Source organism: Otolemur garnettii, unplaced genomic scaffold, assembly GCF_000181295.1.
Source record: "Otolemur garnettii isolate 467f Iridium unplaced genomic scaffold, OtoGar3 scaffold00117, whole genome shotgun sequence".
NCBI classification, from domain to species: Eukaryota; Metazoa; Chordata; class Mammalia; order Primates; family Galagidae; genus Otolemur; species Otolemur garnettii.
In genome coordinates, this window is record NW_003852512.1 from 488,790 (window position 1) to 504,412 (window position 15,623).

The window sequence follows — 15,623 nt, forward strand, 5'->3', positions numbered from 1 at the left end:
AGCCTTTTGGTTGTAGTTTCAGGGTCGCAGCTCGCCTCAGGAAGGTTGAAGTGCACTCTTCAATCTTCTCTCTTGTCTCTGCTCCAAACCATCAGCTACTTTGCTAAGGTTCTGTCCTTTCAGCCTCCTTCTGGACGGGAGCTTCTGTAAAAAGCTGGCTGCAGTTCGCCATCATCCAGGTTCTCTCTTTCTAAAATACCCTTGTCCTGTACCTTTGTTTGGTTAAGACTTATTCCTCATTTCAGGTAGTCTTTCATCAGATCCCCTGGCCTTATCCACATCTCAGAGAGTCATGTGTTCTTTCCTATCAGAGCACCTGTCTCGGTGCCGTATTACATTAACATGAATGCTTGATTGATGTCTGTCCTTCTCGCAGGACTATAAACTCCATGAGGCCACGTAAGGTTTTGCTCACCACTGCCTACAACACTGCCTTATATGCAATACCCGCTCAATAAATGTGAGTTGAATGACGGAGCAAGAACACAAGTGCTCTTACCAATTTACACTCTCAGTCTACACTACCTTCACTCTTCCCCAGAGAAACAGAAGTTCATCTCACTGGTGCATTTCCTCTTAACTTCCTGCCTGTCTGAAATGTCATCCTATCTACAGGGTTTGGATCAGAAAACACCTGCCTGTTAAAGGAACAAGCTAAATTATCCCCAACCTTCCAGGCCAAAGCTCTCCCTGACCAGCCCTTCACTTTCCCAATTGAACTTGTATGCTACTATAGATTACTGCAGGTCATCTTTTCATATACATGTCTTCTTTCCTCTGAGAAGGGAAGGAGGCCTATTCCATGTGAACGTTGTAGTGGTTGTCTTGTCTTTGAACTTGGACTGAACACTGGGCTCAAACATCGGCTTTGTTACTTAATAGGTGGTCAGCCTTGGGATGTAATTTCCTTTCTCTGAAGCTCAGACTCTTCATCTAAAATATTAGGCGATGGGACAGTATAACCTTTTAGGTTATTTCCCACTTGGAAAATTCTAAGATCTAGATGCTAGAGAAATGAGTGCTGTTTGAATATTATGGAGTTTGTTTATTAAAACAACTTTATTGGGATATCATTGACATACAAAATTGCACCTACTTAAAACATACAACTTAAGGTTTTGACTTACATATATCAATACATTGTTAAATGATCACCACAACCAAACTAATTGACATATCCATTACCTCACAGAGTTAGAATTGTGTGTGATGAGATTAAATGACGAGTCTCTTAGCAAATTACACACATACAATACAGTATTGTTAACTATGGTTATCTTGCTGTATGTGGCTTCTCCAGAAATAATTCATGTTGCATAATTGAAACTTTATACCCTTGTACTCTTTGACCAAAATCTTCCCATTTTACTCATCTTCCCCAGCAACTGTGCTGTGCTATAGAATCTTAGCGCCCTGCTACTCCACAAGAAAGGGAAAGGTGAGGAAAGATCGTCCATTGGGTCATCAAAATCAAGAGGAAAAAGACTGTTCTTTTTTTAAAATTTTTTATTAAATGATAACTATGTACATTAATGCAATTCTGGGGTACAGTGTGGTGTTTTCACATAAGACTGTTCTAAAATAACATACAGGATGTCCCCAAAGTCAACCCTAAACTTGCTATACATAGAGAAAATGAGAAATTATAGCCAAATTTACCTTTATCTCCAAATTTGAAAAACATTCTCTACCTGTTGCCCACCTCTTTGCAAAAAGTTATAATGCATGTTTTGTAAATAAAGGTACATTTAGCTACAGTTTCTCATTTCCCTACGTGTGGTGACTTCACGGGCAACTTTTGGGAAATTCTGTATGTCAAATGAAAGGGTGGTTGTTTCTGAATGGGATTATAGATGACTTCTATTTTCTATATATTTTTGAGGCTAGCTCTCCACTAAGTGGTCTCTAGCTGCTCCTTCCTACCTGTATTGAAATTGAATCCCAAACCCAATCTTACTGCTATTTTTAGATTCTGCACATTTCACGTCTGCTTACCATCTAAGAAAGAGACAGGTAAACAGCAATTCCCTGGGCTCCCACTGCAGGCCAGACTCTGTGCTGGGGCTTTGGAAGAATGGAAATGAGAGAACAGTGAGCTTCTCAGGGGCAGAAATGACTGAACTGCTCCATTCAGGACAAAAGGATTTACACTTGCTCTGATCCTACCTGTCTACGTGCTGATGCCTATATACTGAATGAACATTTCTCCATGCAAGACTAAAGCATTTGCCTTTTATGTTTTTAAATAGGACTGATTTTTCCCTATTTCTGAATTTGGACTGTTTTCCCCTGATCTCCTTTCCTCTCTGATGGGCTTTCTTCTTTTCTCTTCCTTTTTTTTCTTTTCTTTTTTTGGCCCTGACAAAGCAAAAAGGGATGATTTCTCGTTGGCTTTATGGGGTCTGGCCTAGCCCCAGTAACGTGATTCCCTACCGCTGAGGAACTGGAAGCTGAAAGTGAACTTGGACTCCTGCATTGTGCTGCTTGCTTTCCATGAAGTATTATGAATAAAAATAAGCTGCTCTTGTTGAGATGAAACAACTTCCAGCATACTATGGGTGCTCATTAAATGTTAAATAATAATAATATGTTTGGTGATGCAGTAAGTTTGATTTATACTCATTATCATTATTTTTGCTTTCTTCCTAATCCGCAGAGTTGGATCATGTGGGATGGGCCACCCCATTGTTAGGGGAAATTAGTGACGGACTGCGCACATTTCTCTCCACCTAGCACACCACAATGACAATTTACCTGTCAGCCTTTGCTGACACTAATCTTTGCCCGTGGCTCTTTCTGGTCTGACTTTCTAAATCCCCTTGTAGTTATTTAAATCTTTGAAGGCTGGTTCTTTAGGGAGATTGAAAAATGATGGTCATGGGCAATATATTATTTTGGGGGTGGAAAAAACAGGCTTTTCAGAGCTTTCTCTCACTTCCACCAAAGCTTGAACTATATTGTGCTTCTCCCAGGTATCAGCAAATATGTGGGTGGTTGCATAGAGGCTGCTTTATAGAGTGTGGGTAATTGCTTGGTCACGCCTATCAATCAGCCAAGGGCTGTACTTGAATTTCTTTGATTAGCTACACACTTTTGGGGAGAACATTTGACTTGTGACCAAGTTTTGAAGATGCACTTTCACTAGAAGCTTATCTCCATGTCTTAAAACATAACAATTAGCAAGGGGCCTATTTGATACTTTTTATCTGCTTAAATTTTAGTCTAACTGTGTAGACTAGAATGCAAGGCTAAATCCCTATACCTTAAAAAAGCTTTAGAGGAGATGAGATGGATTTGATGCCTTCCTGTGGATGACTCTGAGCTCTCTCGGTGCCTCTGCGTGTCCCTTTCAGACTACTTTCCCTCTGCCCTCTTCCTGCAGGCTGTTCCTTACAGTTAGACCCCGGTGTTGGTGATCCACTTCTGTAGTCAATTGTTGGAATCCGGACAAGAGCGAACATGAGCTCTTTAAGTACAAATACTGGCTCCATCTTATCGCTTTTCTCTCCTCATATTACACCACAGGCTATCTGCCCAGTTAATAAGGGCAGAAAAACATCCTGACATCTAAGTCCAAGGGTCATAAAGTATGGGCAAGGAGGTAAACTGTGTAAAACAAGGATCAGTGTGGAAGTTCTAAGCCCTTGACGGTAATCATACGCTGAGTTCAGTGACCTAGTATTGTCATGCTCTGTTATCTTGAAAGCTGCTATGACTCTGTCAAAGCAACATTTATGTGATAGCATGGATTAGGAGACAGAAAAGCCTGCCACATGAACTTTAGGGTCAACTAGATCCAGATTCATATTCTGGATTTGCCTCTTACTGAATAGGTAACCCTGGACAGGTGGCGATCTCAGAGCCTCCTAATTGTACAATGAGGGTCATAACCTACTTTAGAGTTACCGTGAGGCTCAAATGGGATGATGTGGACAATGCATGTAGACAGTGCTTAGCCCATAGACAGTGCTCAGTAAATATAAGCTAGTATGCACATTCAGTCATCTGATCTCTTTGATTTTTTTTAAATCAAATAATCTGTATCCACCTAAGTGCTTTTGGTGAGAAAGGTAGGGAAAAAAGGAGACAAAGCATTAACTACCCTAAAACCAGCAGACTCCTGGGAGTCAAGATATTAGGTCAATACACAAAAGGGAGTTACATTTTTGAGATGGTAAAAGTACAAGAGTCTGCTTTTGTTCTTTCCTATTTTCTGAGGCTATTCCCAATAGTTACCACCCAGCCAAGCCATGTAGCCTCTTTTGAGTTCAATCTTGATGTTGCAGGGTAGAGAACTCCTGGCCCACGTTCACAATTATGTCACTCTTTTTGACACCATTCAGGAAAATTAATTTTGAAACTGGTGGCCTTTTTTAGATTCCACATATAAGAGAGGTCTTCCTATAATGTCTACATAGATCGAAACATCTTATTGTAAACCATAAATATGCATGATTATTATTTGCCAGTTAAACATAAATAAGAAAAAAAGCATTGAAACCGGTGGCCTAATATATAGAAAGTGCCTTCAAATGAGGGGGATTTTCAGGGTATGATTAATATTAGTTTAGCCCCAGGACAAACTTACAATGAAAAAGCAATTCACTTTTTTTTTTGAGACAGAGTCTATGTCACCCTGGGTAGAGTGCCATGGCATCACAGCTCACAGCAACCTCAAACTCTTGGGCTTAAGTGATTCTCTTGCCTCAGCCTCCCAAGCATCTGGGACTACAGGTGCCCACCACAACGCCTGGCTGTTTTTTGGTTGCAGTTGTTTAGTTGGCCAGGGCCGGGTTCGAACCCATCACCCTGGGTATATGGGGGTGGCCCCATAACCACTGTGCTACAGGCACCGAGCCAACAATTCACTTTAAAATTCCTAAAGGAGAATATTTACCAAGAATTGATCTGATATTCCCAGTAAGTTTAAATGAGTACACAACACATTTTTGTTCATATCATCTTGAGGCCATTGTATTAAACCCAGAAAGTGCAAAAAGGAAGGGGCTTATAAACGGGCTCATGCCCACGCCAGGCACCTTTGGATTACTGGGCTGTCAATGCCTTCAATCCTCAAAGCTTGTCATCCTAGTTTTAAATGTAAAATTGGGCTCTGATTCTGAGCTGAGAACTTTCACTTCTATGTTCCCTGCTCTTTCTGCCCCCTGCTTTCATCTCGCTCCTACCTTTATTTTAGATTTTCCCTTTCATGTCTAGACTCTAGATGTCTCAAAATCAGTTTTTCCCATCTCTGCACTTAGTTGTCCTTGAGGCTAAGATGAGGTCATGTTGCTGGGAGGGACCTGAGAGCCGTCTCCATGCTGGCCCTACCATGGGAAGTCTGTGAGGGTTCACTCGGGACTGCATTTCTTTCTGCTTGGCCTCAAGGGCCAAAAAGAAAGAGGGAAAAGAACAAGTATCCAAGCCTTCCAGGATGATAGTTAGATGCTAAAGGCATCCTTGAGGGGAAAATGCAATGAAATAAAAGGAAGTATAAACATCTGCAAGCTTTAGTTCCATCAGCTTCCACGTGTGAAATGCCACTGCAGTTCTGTTGGAATGCGTTAACTTTTAAAATGAGTACCTAACCTTTTAGGGCTGTGTCACGAGAGCATTTAATCCAAATTCATATTTCAGTTGCATAACCAGCGTCTGTTTCTCAGACATTCCTGGCCCAAGTCAAACACTTGCAGCATTATTTGAGAGTTTAGGTTTGCCGGATGGCTGAATCTAAGGAGATCTTCATTAAAGTCAATGGAGAAGAAAATTAAGTCATTTAAATTACTATTTCTGGAGTTGTGGAACTTGAAAGTCTCCAAACAAGAAATAGTCTATTATTTATTTTGGTGCCTTGACGTGTGGCTGTTGTAGTACTCAGCTCCTGCTCTTCCATCTCTCCCATAGAGTCTGTGCTGGGGGCAGAACTGAGGAAGGGAAAGGTAGCACATAAATGAATAGTAGCTCTGGGGCCCAAATAGTCATTCTTCTTAGTGCAAAGTGCAGAAAGATGTAAAAAGGTAAATAACAGGTCACGAGCTAAAATTCTGCAACTGTCTCCTCCCCAAGGAGAAGACTTTCCTGGAGTTTCACTGTTTCTTTCTTCGTCCTTATTAGAATCGCCTTTTGGAGTGTGGAGGAATTCACTGGGAGGGGTCCCTTCATTGGAAATTGGGGATTGTTTGGTGAGTAAATCGCTACTTGGGATTGGCAGGGCCCATGTATTGATGAGAAGGATTAACTAACTTCTATTTCACTCAATATTAGTCAGTTATATCCCAATAAAGCTGGAAACAATAACTAAGGTAAACACAGGACTACTATTCTGTTACCTCTTGCAAATTGGAGCTCCCGGCTCATCTTTGTGACATCAACTGGGGTCTAACCTGCCTCTTGGATAGCAGATGTTCTTAGTCTGCGTTTTAGGGGATCCAGACATCCCTTGAACTTGTGCATAAGCTTTGATGGGTAAGTGCACATCTGCTTCTTTCCTGAGAGAGCACGTGGCTTTTGTTGAATTGCCAAAAGAGTCCGCGGCCCCAGAGAGACTAACATCAGCTTCCTGTCTGCAGAAATTGGAACTAACCTGTCATGTTTCATGTCTGTTTTGATTGCATTGCATTAATCCCGAATGACTGCGACATAAACCATTTCTTCAGTTCTCACGTCCTCCTTGTGCCGGAGAGCAGCTCTCCTTCCACCTCCCCTGTTTGTACTCTTCTCCTGACAAAGGCACGGATCAGTCAGGTCCCACTGCTTTGGATCCTTGTTTGCATGTTCTGTGCTCTCCATGCAGAGATCCCCTTTGGGCCTCTCCTATCTTTCTGGTGCCATGGGAGTGGCAAACTCAAGCTCCTCCTCTGGCAGCTGGAAGGGACTCCAAGAGATCTGTCATTGTGGCAAACTTCTTTGTGACCCACACTCAGTAAAGTGAAGATAGGGGTATCTTCCTCACCTCTGCCCACCTCAGCATTCCACAGGAAGCAGTGACATTGGCTTCCTGCTGCTGCCTGAATGCTTCTGCTGGCTAGTTTGCTCAAACTCCTGTCTGCCCTAAGTTCACTCTCTGTGTGAGGAAAAGGAAAATGGCCTCTTCTCCTGTCTAGTTATCTACCCCTGTACATTTCATTTGCTGCCCAGAGCAACTAATGAGGCCTGCTGCAGCCACTGTGTTTCCAAATAGCTGCCTTGGGAGTCGAAGAGGGGGTGGTTCTTCTAAGGATAAGTGATTAGTAATAGCAATTAAAAGAAAAACTATTACAAGTAGTAGGTATTACACCTTGAGTGCTTACTATGTGCCAGGCACTGTTGAGAACTTTACACGAATCCTCTCCTGGAATCTCTCTGTACAACAACCTTGTGAGGGGTGAAATGCTTTTACAGCCTGGACATGTGACTTTCATAGTTAACAAGCCCAAGAGCTGGGATTCTAACCCAAACTCGAAAATGGATGGTTCATCCTCTGCATTCATATTTCTTGCCCTCTTGGTGAAACTAAAGTATGAATGTGCTTCCAGAAATAAAATGGCCACTTCCCCATGTGGCTCAAATCAGTACCTAATGCTCCTCTGCTAATGGATTTGCTGCTGTCAGCCTCCTTTTTCCCAGCTGACGCTGAAGTCTTATCTGTGGTTACTTTGTTCGTTTCCATTTAAATTCATTTTCTGGAGTCAGTCCTGATAGTCACAAAGCTTCCCTCAACTACTAGATCTCAAGTGAGTGACTCATCCAAACACAATTATTATGCCATCCTATTTGCCCATCATAATTAGCTATCCATTTGAAACCTCCAAAATGCCTGTATCGGTGGTTAATAGCAATGGAAAAATAAATTAAGGCATATATGCCGGGGTGTATGTGTCGTCATTATCACCCTATTATGTGCATCAGCTCTATTGTCCACTTCAGAGCTGTAATCGCAGACCAGCTTCCCTGTCTCCATCACACGCCAGTAGCCGCCTGGTCCTGCTATTCAGCCAGTGTGTGCTTAGCGAATGCAAATTGATATTCATATCAATCAATCTAAGCCAAATCAGCCTCTCCTAAGTAGGGAAGTGAATCTGCATAAAATCAAATGAGATAATGTATGTGAAAGTACTCTGGAAATTATAAAGCACTATACAAATCAAGATATTTTTATAATAAAATCATAATGTATTATAAAATCAAATAAGAATTTTTTAATGGCCTGCTATTTCAGATTAGCTGCACCATTAGCACATGCTCAATAAATATTTGTTCAATTGTATTGTTGGATTGAGATAATCAATTGAGAGTTGACTACACATGAAAACAAAGAGTTCCACGGAAGAGTCAACTAGGTACAATAGGTTACAGGGCATATAAATGTGAAGTCAAATTAAAAAGAAGAAGGACGACTTCAAAAACAAAAGAAAATTATTTATGTTTTCATTTAAAGAAAGAAGACGCTCCTGAAATCGCTTCCTTTTTAAGATCAGGTGATGATAGCTCACCTTGTAAAAATCTTTTACAAGTTGCTGTTCAATGAGATCTGCACTGCATTTAAATTTGAAGCAAACTGTGCAATCCTAATTAAATAATTTTTCACTATCTAAGATGAAAAACATGTCAGCTCATGTTCAAATACTTCGGTTGTGTCAGTCTAGTTTGTGATGATGTTTTTTGATGTCTCATCAATTTTTTTCATCATCCTCTGTCATTCAGTAGTTTATAACTAATTTTGAAATGCACGTAAAGAAAATCCTGGCTTCTCCCAACACATCCTATTTGTAACAGTCTTAATTCTGATTTATTTAAATACAACTGATTGCTTTCACAGCTAAAATAGCATCGATGAGAAAAGTGTAAGCACATTAGTCATTAAAGCACACATTTTCTTTGTCATATGGTATTGTTTACCCACCTTTTAGAAGGAAGATTGAAGCTACCTGGGTAACTGACTGAAATTTGTCAGTGAGTAAACAGAACCTTGCGCCTGGCATTTGGAAAAGTTGAGTAGCTTGGTCTCTGGGTGAGTCTTAAGAATTTGATTTCATATATGAATTCTGAAAATTGTGTCGATCTTATCACTTAGAAGCTGTAAATGAAACCTGCTAACATTTGGAACATTTAAGTTAGGCTTACAGAAGTGAGCTAAGCAGCCTACTGGAAAATGGGAACAACAGAAATGGATGAAAATTGTAAAACCCTTCCTGAGGCTTTATTTACTAAGCGGATAAACCGGTAGCTTACTAAACTTATGAACAAAGAAAATCCCAAGTGCAATTTCGTGAGCTTCTGGAAATACATTTCCTAAGAACACATTTAAGATGAATCTTGAAAAATAAGGATCAAGGGGGATAATATTATACATTTTTCAGATTAAGAACGTGTTTTCTATATATTTCTTTAAGATCAATGTACAACTGTTGTCAAACAGAAGAATTGACACTAAGCTAAGTAACATATTCTGTCCTAGCTGGATAGCATTAGTATATGAATATAACCAAAGGCTTTAAAATAACTGTATGTTTCCAAGGCTACCTTGCCTTAGACCTTGGGTGCCCAACCTTTCCTTCTTTTCTGCCTCACATTTGAAGAATAAGAGTTATCTTGGACCACCCAGTGAATACACAAACACTAATAAAAGCTGATAAGCAAAGAAAGGGTCTGGGCATACTTTTTCTGATATCTGACACCACAGATAAGCAAAATGATCATCTGCATGTGGCCCGCAGGCCATAGGTTGGACACCCCTGGTTTAGGCCATTTCCTTTTATGATGGAATAGTTGAAGAACTAATGTGACTCAGCCTTGGATTTTAGGCATATACAATGTATACATATATATAACCCAAAATTGTTTAACTTCCATATTTATAATTTAATGTCAAATATAGTGTTGATTCTAACTTTGTTTCATACCAAGTGACAGTGAAAAGAAATATGAAGAGTTTAAAAGCTTACTTCCTGGCTGGGCCCAATAACTCACACCTGTAATCCTAGCACTCTGGGAGGCCAAGGGGGGTGGATTGCTTGAGCACAAGAGTTTGGGACCAGTCTGGGAAAGAGTGAGACCCTGTCTCTACTAAAATAGAAGAAAATGTCTGGGTTTGTAGTTCCAGCTACTTGGGAAGCTGAGCCATGATCATCGCTTGAGCCCAAGAGTTTTGAGGTTGCTGTAAGCTAATGCCATGGCACTCTACCCAGGGTGACTCAGTGAGACTTTGTCTCAAAAAAACAAAACAAAGCAAAACAAAACAAAACAAAATTTGCCTCCTTTCCTGATTCTCCCTAATTCTGACATTGGTATAAAAACGACATTTTATTTCTCTTTCCTAAGACAGACCTCAGTAAAGTATCAGAACTATGATCCAACTAGATGGCACTTCTGTTTCCTAAAGAACATTACCCTTAGTTTACACACTATAGGCCATGATATACCTAAACCCGCAGTGCAGAAGAGGCAAGCAGATCGGCCAGAAGCTGACATGGATCCCGCATCTAAGTCTAGTGGTCTCAATGTTGCTTCATAAGTGGGTGGAGACAACTTTCTATGTTATGTTTCCTCAAGCTTTTTTTTTTTTTTTTAAATGAGACAGAGTCTCACTCTGTTGCCCAGGCTAGAGAGCCATGGCATTAGCCTACCTCGCAGCAACCTCAAACACCTGGCTGGGTTCAAGTGATCCTCCTGCCTCAGCCTCCTGAGTAGCTGGGACTACAGCTGGTTGATACAACAGCAAACTAATTTTTCTATTTTTGGTAGAGATGAGGCCTTGCTCTTGCTCAGGCTGGTCTCAAACTCCTGAGCTCAAGGAATTCACATGCCTTGGCCTCCTGGAGTGTTGGGGTTACAGGCCTGAGCTACCGTTCCAGCTTTGCAGCTTTGGTTTGGTTTTGTGTTTTTGTGGGGTTTGTTTTGTTTTTTGAGCCAGGGTCTGACTTTGTCGCCCAGGATGGAGTGCAGCAGAGATATCGTAGCTCATTCCAGCTTCATATTTCTAGACTCAAGCAACCCTCCTGCCTCAGCCTCAGAGTAGCTAGAACTACAGATGCCTGCCACCATGCCTTGCTCATTTTTTAATTTTTTCTGGAGACTGGGTTTCGATATGTTCAGCTTCCCAAAGTACTAGGATTAGAGGTGTGAGCCACCCCATGGTCTTCATTACTCAAATCTGTTTCTCCCTAAAACTCTCCTTTTCTCCTGGCTTTGAGTACACACTCCTGCTCCTCTGCCGCTTTTTTCTGTTCCTGCTTCCAACTTGCGCAAGGTCCTTGAGGTTCACTTGTTAAACATCTGCTCACCTCTTTGCTGTCTGTTTCAAGGTTCTTGCCTGCAGTTAGTTTCACCTCTTTATTTATTTTATTTTTTTATTTTTTACAGATTACCTGGAGGTCTTTTTTTGATTAAATCATAGCTGTGTACATTAATACAGTCATGGGGTACAGTGTGCTATTTTTATATACAATCTGAAATATTTTCATCAAACAGGTTAACGTAGCCTTCACGTCATTTTCTTAGTTATTGTGTTAAGACATTTATAGTCTACATTTAGAAAGATTCACATGTACCCTTATAAGATGAACCATAGGTGTGGCCCCACCAATCACCCTCCCTCCACCCATCCTCCCCCCTCCCCTTCCCTCCCTCTCCCCTTTCCCCATATTCTTGGGCTATAATTGAGTTTCACCTCTTTAAAGGAGACTCTTTTAAACTCTATTTCCAGCACTGACTTCTAGTGTTAACGTCATCATCCAGCCTTCAGATGCCTAGTACACATTGCAACTCAAATGCCTACTCATTGCTTCTATTTTCCTTGCCTACAATTAGACCCATCGTTCCCCCAGCCTACTATCTTCCATCCAATCAGGGCTCAATTTCCCTGTTTCTGTCAAGGTGGGCATCATTCTCCTATTTACCACTCATCAAGATTATGGATTTTTTTTTTTTTTTTTTTTTTGGCCAGGGCTGGGTTTGAACCTGCCACCTCCGGTATATGGGGCTGGCACCCTACCCCTTTGAGCCACAGGCACTGCCCCACTCATCAAGATTATGGATCTATACAATATCTTTAACTCAAACCCTTATGAAAGAACCTTATTATTTGTTAAGAACTTACTACATACAGGAAATTGTACATCACCTCGTTCGTTTAATCCTTACAACAATCCTATGAGGTAGGTATCATGAGTATTTTACAGGTGAGGACACTGAGCGAGGGTCAGGAAAACTAAGTTACTCCAATGACAAATCCAACTTTGTCTGAAGCTAAAGCCCAAGCACTTACCTACACTGTGGTGGTCAAAACTCCACTGCTTATAAGGCAAGTGGTATAAATAAGTGAAGTAGAAGAAATCTAAGTAAAAATAACAGTACAATCTCTTCCTGCTGAGGAAACAGGTTTGTCGGGCCTGTGGCATACCATTCAGACCCAGCCATGACAGAAGCCACTCTTGCCACATCTTGCAATAGGGAAGATAGATTTCCAGACGTTCATAAAAGTTATCAAATTTTTTTTAAGAGTAGACAATGTCATTTTTTTAACCTTCATTTCATTTCCAACATATTATTATAAAAAACCCCCACACAAATAGAGAAAAGTTGAAGGCCTTTTACTTTGAACAATCACATGCCCGTCACCTAGCTCCTACCATTAGCATTTTACTATTATTGCTTGATCACATATATAACCTTCGATACATCTTCAAAGGTGCATTTCCAAGTCAGGTGCTGACATCAAAATACTTCTCCCTAAATATTCCACATGTGTATCGTTTAAGTGTTTGTTCACAGTATTTTGTTCTTGTTATTGAGTTATATGTTACATATAATAAAATGCACAAATATTAAGTGTACCATTTGATGTATTTTGATAAACACTTATCAAGATATAAAATGTTTCCACTGGGGCCAGATGCGGTGGGTCATGCTTGTACTCTTAGCACTCTGAGAGGCTGAAGCCGGTAGATTGCTTGAACTCAGGAGTTCAGAGACCAGCCTGAGCATAAGTGAGACCCATCTCTACTAAAAGTAGGAAAAACTAGCCAGACATAGTGGTGGGCACCTGTAGTCCCTGCTACTCATGAGACTAAGCCTAAGAGACTTAGGTTGTTGTGAGCTATGATGACACCAGGGTAACAGAGTGAGACTCTGTCTCAAAAAAAAAAAAAAAAAAAAAAAAGCAACAACCTTTCCAGTACTTTAAAAAGTTCATTTGCACCCCTTCCCAGTCAAATCCTACCTCTCTTCATCCAAGGTAACCACTGATCTTATCTGATTAGTTTTCACCATAACTTGGTTTTCATGGTCTAGAATTTCACATGCATAGAATCAGAGAGTGCACACTCTTTTGTGTTAGACTTCTTTCACTCAGCATAATGCTATTAAGAGTCATCTATTGGACAATCTGTCATTTTCTTAATTATTGGGGAAATAGAAAGTGAAAACTCACATTTGCAAGCCATGGGATATCAGGATGCAATCTCTGTGCTGTACTTGAATGCCTTTCTTCCCCCTTCCTACCCAAATGCTATCAAATTCATGTTCCTTTGAAACATCTTATCTCTCTTTTCCATTCTCACTGCTACCATTCTAACATCATTCTGTGACAACTGGGTTCCAGCAGAGCCTTTGACAAAGCCTCATTTGACATTCTAGAGAACAAGATCACGATTGTAAGGGCTAGATGGTTGTTTAGTTAGCTACATCTACCACTTGTTGGGTGGCTATAGCCAGAGTGTAGGTTATTGGATTGGTGACAACCTGGAGGGGGTCTCTATGAGAGTACTAAGGAGCTCATCTTCATCTTGCATTATTCTACTTTCTTTCAAGACTTAGATGAAAATAGTTCTGCTTATCAAATTTGTAAATGAAACAAATTATGAGAGTCAATATAATGGATGACAAAATTAAGTTTCAAAATCTTGCTATGCTATAAAGGTAGGTCAGAACCAAGAAAATGAGATTTAACAAAGATAGAAAGAATAGAATTTAGGTATTAAAAAAGTCAATTGCCAAAGTACATCATGAGCAATATTTGTCCTGACAGCACTCCAAGTGAAAAATATCTCGAGTACAGTATGAGTCACCAGTATTTTGATAAGAGCAAAAACAAATAGACCAAAGGAAAACTAATAACGCAATCACAGCCTACATTAATAGAAGTATAAAGGAAATGGCTATAATTTAATACCATAGTTGCAAGTAGGGGTCTTTCTGGAGTCAGAAAATACTGTCTTTGCTACATTACATTAAATATATCTATTAGACCTTCAAATAGGAATGCAGAGTAGGTGGTTGGCTATAGGAAATGGGCAGGCTAGAGATAAAAATTTCAGACTTGCCAGCAAATACATGGTATTTATAACCGTGGGACTAGATGAAATCAGAGACAGTGCATATAGACAAACCAGAGAAGAGGTCTGTATTAGTCTGGGGCTGCCGTAATAAAATGCCACAGACTAGGGAACTTAAACAACACCAATTTATTTCCTCACAGTTCTGGAGGGTGAAAGTCCAAGATCAAGGTGTTGACAGGGTTTGTTTCTTCCGATATCCCTCTCCTTAGCTTGCAGATGAGTTAATTATTGGTTTGCAATATTTTATTCTTGTTATCGCAGTATATTTTGCAGATAATAAAATGCCCAAACATCAGGTGTACCATTTTCTGTATTTTGACAAATGCATGTCAAGGTATAAAAGGTTTCCATTGACTAAGAAAGTTTCTTTGTGCTCCTCCCCAGCCGAACTCTACCTCTCTCCATAGAGCCCTTCTAGCTGTGTCTTCATATGGCCTTTCCTTTGTTTATGTGACCCTTGTGTCTGTGTGCCTACATTTCTCCTTCTTATAAGGACACCAGTCAGCCTGGATTAAAGCCCACCCCAAAGACCTCATTTTAACTAAATCACTTCTTTAAAAGTTCTATTTCCAAATATAGTCACATTCTGTGGTATTCTGAGTCAGGGCTTCAACATAAGAATTTGCAAGAATACAATTCAGCCCACCATAAGGCTCAAGAATTAAGCCTTGGTCCTTCCACATTTAGAGGTCAGGCAAAGAGGAAAGAAGAGTCAGCAAAAAGAACAGTAGAGAAGTGGTCAAAGAAGAGAAAAAAACAGGAGCATGTGAATTTTTCAAGGCCTAAAGAAGAAAGAGGTTTCAGGATGGAGGACCAATTAACCAAAGCTAGAGGTCATTGATAGCCTTGATAGTAGCCATTTCAGTGAATGGTGAAACTGGGAGCCTGAGAGGAAAGAAAGGATGGTGAGGAAGTGAAGATGGCACCGAAAGACAACTATTCTGAGAAGTTAGTCTATGAATAGGAAGAAATTGATGAGAAGCAAGAATAGGAAAATTGCAGGAGCAAAGCCCTTAAAAAGGTGAGATGGGATAGGATCTAGTCTTTGGTTTGGGGTAAAAGAAAGAGTATGTTGCCTATTGTAACAAGAAGGAAGCTAGAGGGGGTACATCCGGGTTGGTAGAACTGGTGGTGAAAGGAAGAAATAGTTCCGCTCTGATGGCTGATCTTACCTTATCTGCATCTCTTTCCCTGATGTACCTCCTGCCTCATACTTTTCCTACGTAACCAAATCCTTTCCACCCGTCCAGACTTAGCCTCTTTGCTTGGGAAAGAGCACTCCACATGGAACCAGAAAACTGCAGTCAA